This window comes from Rissa tridactyla, chromosome 2 (assembly GCF_028500815.1).
Source record: "Rissa tridactyla isolate bRisTri1 chromosome 2, bRisTri1.patW.cur.20221130, whole genome shotgun sequence".
NCBI classification, from domain to species: Eukaryota; Metazoa; Chordata; class Aves; order Charadriiformes; family Laridae; genus Rissa; species Rissa tridactyla.
Genome location: NC_071467.1, coordinates 90329434 through 90335690, shown reverse-complemented (window position 1 = coordinate 90335690; position 6257 = coordinate 90329434).

The window sequence follows — 6257 nt, the reverse complement described above, 5'->3', positions numbered from 1 at the left end:
TTACATTAAATCCACCCTGCTAAGAACAAGTTGTGACCAAGTTCCAGCTTGGTCCTCACAAGCAGGAGGCCATCTGAAAAAAAGGGGTGTAGAAACTCCTTTATACCAGTTGGATCACACAAGCTTTTCTGGAATCATTATACCCAAAAAACCTCACATCACTTTCAGCCTCAAACAAATGACATTTTGGACAGCATGCCAGAAAAATGTGTGAACAGCAAAGCATACACTCCTGTCTGCCTGCAGACGTAGAGTAGCTGTGGCCTGTGTTCCAGGAAGATACTTTACTTAGGTGGAAATACACAGCCATGTTACGGAGAGAAGTCCCTCATGTCTCCCATGGCACAGATCTGGCTGTCTCTAGCTTTCAACCTGCATCAGGACAAGTGTGGGTCAGGTCAAGAGCAAGTTGCCAGAGCTTCTCTCCATTGAAAAGATGGGTGAGTGCACAGCCAGGTGGTTATTCCATAGGAGGCCACAGCACAGCAGGAGCTCTTTCTCGGCCCTGTGCCACCTGGCTGCTGCAGCCTGCAAGGCCAAGTTGTGTGAGGAGCTCCAGCCTGTGTCACTAGAAGGCTAAGCGTGGGGAGAGGCTGATGCAAAGCTGAACTGCGAGATCTTTCATCATCAGAGCCCTTGTAAGGCCTGTCCTGGGCTGTCGGTGTCCAGCAGCCACTTTGAGAGAGGTTTAGAGCCTTCTTGGGAAGGGGCTGCCTGGTGCTGGGGACCTCCATCCCCTCCCGGCCAATGTTCCCCTGCCACACTGCTCTCCCACTGAGGCCCCAGCTCTTCTACCATGGCCACTGCCCCCTCCTCACAGAAAGCCTGCCCTTCACAGACCTTTCTTTACTCCAAGAGCTACTCAAAATATCTTGCGTTGTCCTCACGGATGCTGAGTGCACGTTGCCTCTCACTCAGCCGTGAGCCAGACACAAACTTTGCATGAGAAGCTGTGGCTGAGGCGCCAGAAGAAGTTTCCAGGGTGTAGGGAGTTGCTGTGGCTCAGCTGAGGTGCAGCATTTGTCTGCGCGAACCGTCTTAGCCCGCAGCAAGTGCCAGACAATGGGAATGAGCTCGGCCCGCAAAAAAATGGATTTAACCTCAGACAGATTACTGCAGTGGCTTGGAAGAGCTGAAAAGTCAGGTTGCAGAATACATATGGAGGTGCCACATGTGGCAAATGCAGATGTGTCCTGCCTTTTGACTAGCTTGAAAAGCACAGCAGTAATCAATGCTTCATCGTGCTTCTGACTGATGCTCTGTGGAAAGGACCTGCGATGCTGAAAGAAAAAGTTCATATATGTTTCATACTGAGACGTTTGTTTTACACAGAAGTCCAGAAGCACTTCACATGAAGCCCTAATACAAATGGGCAAAACAGAGGAAAAATACCCAACAGGTTTTCTGTTAAATAATTAAAGATGAGTTATATCTCATTAAGTCTGAAAACAGCTGTTCTAGCTCTGCTCTTTGTGTCTTTGTATGAAACACAGTTTTCATTTTCCTTTTAATAACACAGTCATCTTACCACAAGAAAAAGAGACTGCACTAAATAATCATTTCTCTTTTCTTCCACCTTCATTACCTATTACCCAGAACCTTCTGAAAACAAAACTCAGAGCTTCTGTAGTGCTGAAGTTTGTATTGCTCCACTTCCACACCTTGTGAAAGATCTGAAATGAACCTGTGAAATCGTTTACAGTGAATGTAGGTCATGAGGCATATTGTAGGTGTGCCCAGAACGAGTCAAGGAGTAAAAAAAGAGTTAATGAACTTCCTCAGCATGAAGGAGGCACCTCCACCCCACCCTGCAGGGAGAGGATGGGCTGCCAAGCTGGAGGGAGAGCCCAGGAGCTGGGAACAGGTTTTAAAAGCCAAAGGAGGTGGCCACTCCTTTAGAAGAAGCAGCAGACTTTTTCTAAAAGTCCTCAGGGTGACGTCCAGGTGCAAACAGTGCAGCCAACTCCATGGGTTTGTGAGTGGGAACTACTTAGAAAGCTGCCCTGGAAACCCAAAGCAAGGGATGGGAAGTGCAGGATGGTGGAGGAATTTTCTTACTGCAGAATGAAAGGATTTAGTGCACTTTCTTAATCTTAAATTGGGGTGGGCACAAATGTATGAGCCATGTGTGTAATCTGTGTAATCATTCAATCAGTGAGAGTTTTGGGATTACTGCAAGGACAGTGGAGTTTGAAGAACACCTACATGATGGACAACACATGGTAATGTTACTTTTCAAAGATCTTGGCGTGGTAAGGAGAGAAGATATAAGATCAAAAGGGGTGTTCCAGGAAGATCACAGCTGCCGTTCTGCACTAGCCAAAGCGTCTGCACTTAACATTAGCAACAGTGCAGAGACAGCAGGCAGGGCTGGGGCTTTACAGCTGATGAAGGGAGATGCTTTGCATGATGTAGCTTTTGTTACATCAGCTATGTTAAAAGCTACTATGTTAGTAGCTTTTAACATAGTCTGGCAGATGGCAATTGCTGGCGCTGTTATATGTGAGCAAGAAGCTACCCAGGAAAAGAGCTTCCTTCAGAAGAAACCACTGTATAACCACAGACCTTGTAAAGATGAGAAACTACTTCCACGGCTGTGTGAAATGAAGGACACTCCTTTTCTATAACTATTCATGATCTGTTCTCTCCTTACAGTTTGTTTTCGGCTAAGGGTAGATGAAATCAAGACAAAAACTCTCAAAGAATAAAAAGCTGTGCTCAAAGCTATCATAATTAATAGGTGGGTTAGATTATATTATGCAGTCAACAGAGGAGGCAGTAAATAAGGTGGGAAGGCTAAGAGAACTGTAGCCTTGTTTTTAAGGTAATTCTATGTTTAATACAAGGTAAAGCAATAAGGAACCTGTTTTCCCTGATGCCACATGATAATGCCCATTGCATGTTTTGCTTATTCAATCTGCTTCCCATTAAGGTGCTTTAGCACACATTAATTTCTCATACATAAAGGAAGACAGAATTGGCAGAAATTATATGTGTCTATCTTAGAAAAGGAGCACATGCCAGAAAATACCATCCCATCACATGAAAAATAGAAGTGACTTTCTTATTTTTCATGACCATTCATACAAAAAGATGTTCCCAGGTGTTTCTGTGCTGATTTGGAGTGAAAGGGACAAACAGCACATAAGAAAAAATGAAATTTCCTGCAACACAGAAATTCCAATCATCCCTATATGACACAAAGTATTTCCAAAGTAGCATGCTTTAGATTAGATTAAAAACCAATACATTTCAGTACAAAATAACTTCTCAAGGGAAATGTTCCCAAGTTCCTTTTCCAACCAACTTAGCCTCTCAGGCTACTACTTTTATGCCAGGAAGGTCTTTTTCTGGCTGCTTTTATTATTTTGCATCAGTACCTCCAGGATGTATATTTTCTGCCTCTTTCTAGGCCAATTATTCCTGCATAAACAGGCATGGATGTACCTTGGCCTGTTACGGGCTGTGCAGCGGCAAGTGATTTGCTATGCCTGTGTGCAGCTGCACAGGCTTCTCAGCAAGCTTCTAAACATCCTTGCCAAACCCAAGAGCTAATATGTTGCTAGTGAAGACTAGCATCGCCACTAACAATCCAAAATCTGAATACTACTCCACCCTTCCTATTTTATATAGTAATTGTTTAAGCACATAAACAATCCCCCGGCAGCGGGCATCAGGGTACACGGGAAACACCTAAGCACCCCGGCAGAGAACTGCATGCCCTCTCTCTCCTCTAGGGAAAATTTCATGGCTTTTTCTTGTGCCATGGAAACCTGAGTAAAGAAGGGAAATTAAAATGTATCTCACACTTTGTGGGTGAGTTTGCCCAGGTCATCGGCACCCTCATTTCATGTCAAGCCCATTTCTACCAGAGCGGGTAGAGGTGCTCTGAAAGAGCCTGCCCTGCAGCTCTGTTGGAGGTACAGGCAGAAAAGCGTCTGCTTTCTAGTATAAGCCATTGAGATGATCTGTCCTGTGGCAATTAGAGCTTTCTGGATAGGCACAGAGGTCCTGGGGAAATTTCAGATTCAAAAGCCTGTGAAATTTAGGCAAGAGTCTTTAGATTCATAGCTTTGGACACGTGTTCCTAAATTCCTCACCTACATCCCACTGAAGACCAACTCCCTTTGTGTGAGCTCTTGAGCCACATGAATTACAGCAGTGTGTTTTGCTGCCTGCAGCCTGAAAAGGTATCTCCCCCTCTGTCCCATCTGTAAACATGATGTTTACTTTACCAACCTGTAGACTACTAACTCACAAGTTATTCTGGGGGGAAAAAAAAAATAAATAATTGTTTACCTTCTTGCCCGAAGAGGTTAAATGAAGAGCACAACAGCTGAGCTCTGGAGCACGTTCTTGTGAATACCGTATTACAAAAATCTCCCACTCTCTTGTGGGAGAGTTCAGCCTCTAACCAATTGTTGATGATAGCAGCGTGTCGCAATTTAATGCAAATGCCATCAACGTGAAGTTACCTGCAAAGACTGGGAGACCTGTACCTACCAATATGCTAATAGTATTTCTCTCAAAGCTGCCCAACAAGTTTGGCAGGCAATATCTGCTGGCAACTGCTCCAATATTATTGCAATGCCAAGTCACCCTCAGCTGGAAAACAGGGCATTAACCCTGCAGATCCATGGCCGTGCTGCCGTGTGTAGTTCCTTTCAAATTTGATGGGGTCTGGCTTGAACACAGGGGTGTGCAGGCCTCGTGCCAGGATTCAGAGATGCCTTGTTTGGATCCGAGCTTGCTTGCAGAGATAGAGCAAACGAATGGGAAATGCATGAGGTTTATGTTGCCTGCAGCCATCTCTCTCTCTCTCTCTCTCTCCCAGGTAAGGAGCCAGCTTTATGCGTATGGAAAGAGCTTAATTAGAGAAGGGAAGAAATATTTCCTTGAACTGTAACAGGAATCCTCAGCCAGGGGGTATTCTTTTAAATCACTGGAGTTAAGAATAAAAGAAGGCCAGGAGCGTCTGATTACGTGGGTTATGTCTCCAGCATAAAGTGAGATGGAACTAAAGAGCTGGGAAGCACGGAGCTGCATCAACACAGCGTTTGATCTCCCCAAATCAGCACCTCTGAGCTCAGGTGCAACACTGGGATCAGGGGTCAGGGTTATGGCAGCTGGGATCAGGGGTCAAAATGAAGTCCTCTAGGGTTGTATGTGGCTTCACAACCCTGAAAATTTTCTGCCTTTCCATTCTCACCTCTTCTTTCTTCCTACAAAGCATAAAACTGGCTTTGGATTCATAGGATACTTGAGGGATCAGACACAGTGAGGGGAGAAAGAAGGAAAGAGGAAGAAGGTCTCCCAGTACCACCTTGCCCTTCCCACACTTCCCTCCTAGTGCTGAAGCTGGTCCACCCTCTACCTCAGGCGCAGCTCACACCACCTTTGCTGTTCCCTGCTCCTCTGCCAAGGTTTCAGCCCAGTTGCCCAAGCTCCACTGTTCCAGTGCTCATCCAAAAAGAGGGATTTGTAAACAATGCAAGATACAACGATAAAATGAGTGTTCTTGCTACCCCTGTTCTTATCCTCACTCTTTTGCTTCCATTTGGCATATTCACACCTTTGTTTCTGTTTTTTTCTTCCTGAATGTTTCTGGAGTGTTCTTTAGTCTTCCACCTCAGTTCTTTCTGTCTCTTGATCTGTTATATTTATTTCTGCACATTGCCTTACCATGTATCTTTTCTTCTTATGCCTTTATGAGTCCTAACCTCGTTTCAGTTACAGTCTAAATATTTTTGAGTACCTTTCAAGACTTTCCTTCTTCCAGTTTCTGCGCTTTCTCCCTCCCTCCTATATTAAGATCGTTCTTCCACTGATTTCTTTTACTTGCTCTGTACACATATTCCCTCAGAACTCCCTTGACATCAGTTTAACTGCTTTGCCTCAGGAAATGTCAATGTATGTGCAAATTCTGTCTTTTCTAGGCCCTTAGGATAGGGCTTAGGAACCCTTAGGACTCAGGGTTCAAAATTGTACTGCTTTTCCAGTGGGGCCAATTGGCTCTACATAGCATTTCTCAAGTTTCGAAGCCAAACTGCTGTTCCCCACAAACAACTTTTCTTACCACAAGACATTAAGATGTATCACTTCTCTTCTACAAAATGCTGGGAGCAGGAAGTGCGCAATGATTGTGCAGCTGAGCAAGTGATGAGATGACTAGACACATAACACCGCAGTTTGCAACTGCCTGCAAAAGCCAGCCACGGCTTGCTTTTTTTCCATCGGGGCCATCACCCATCACTGGA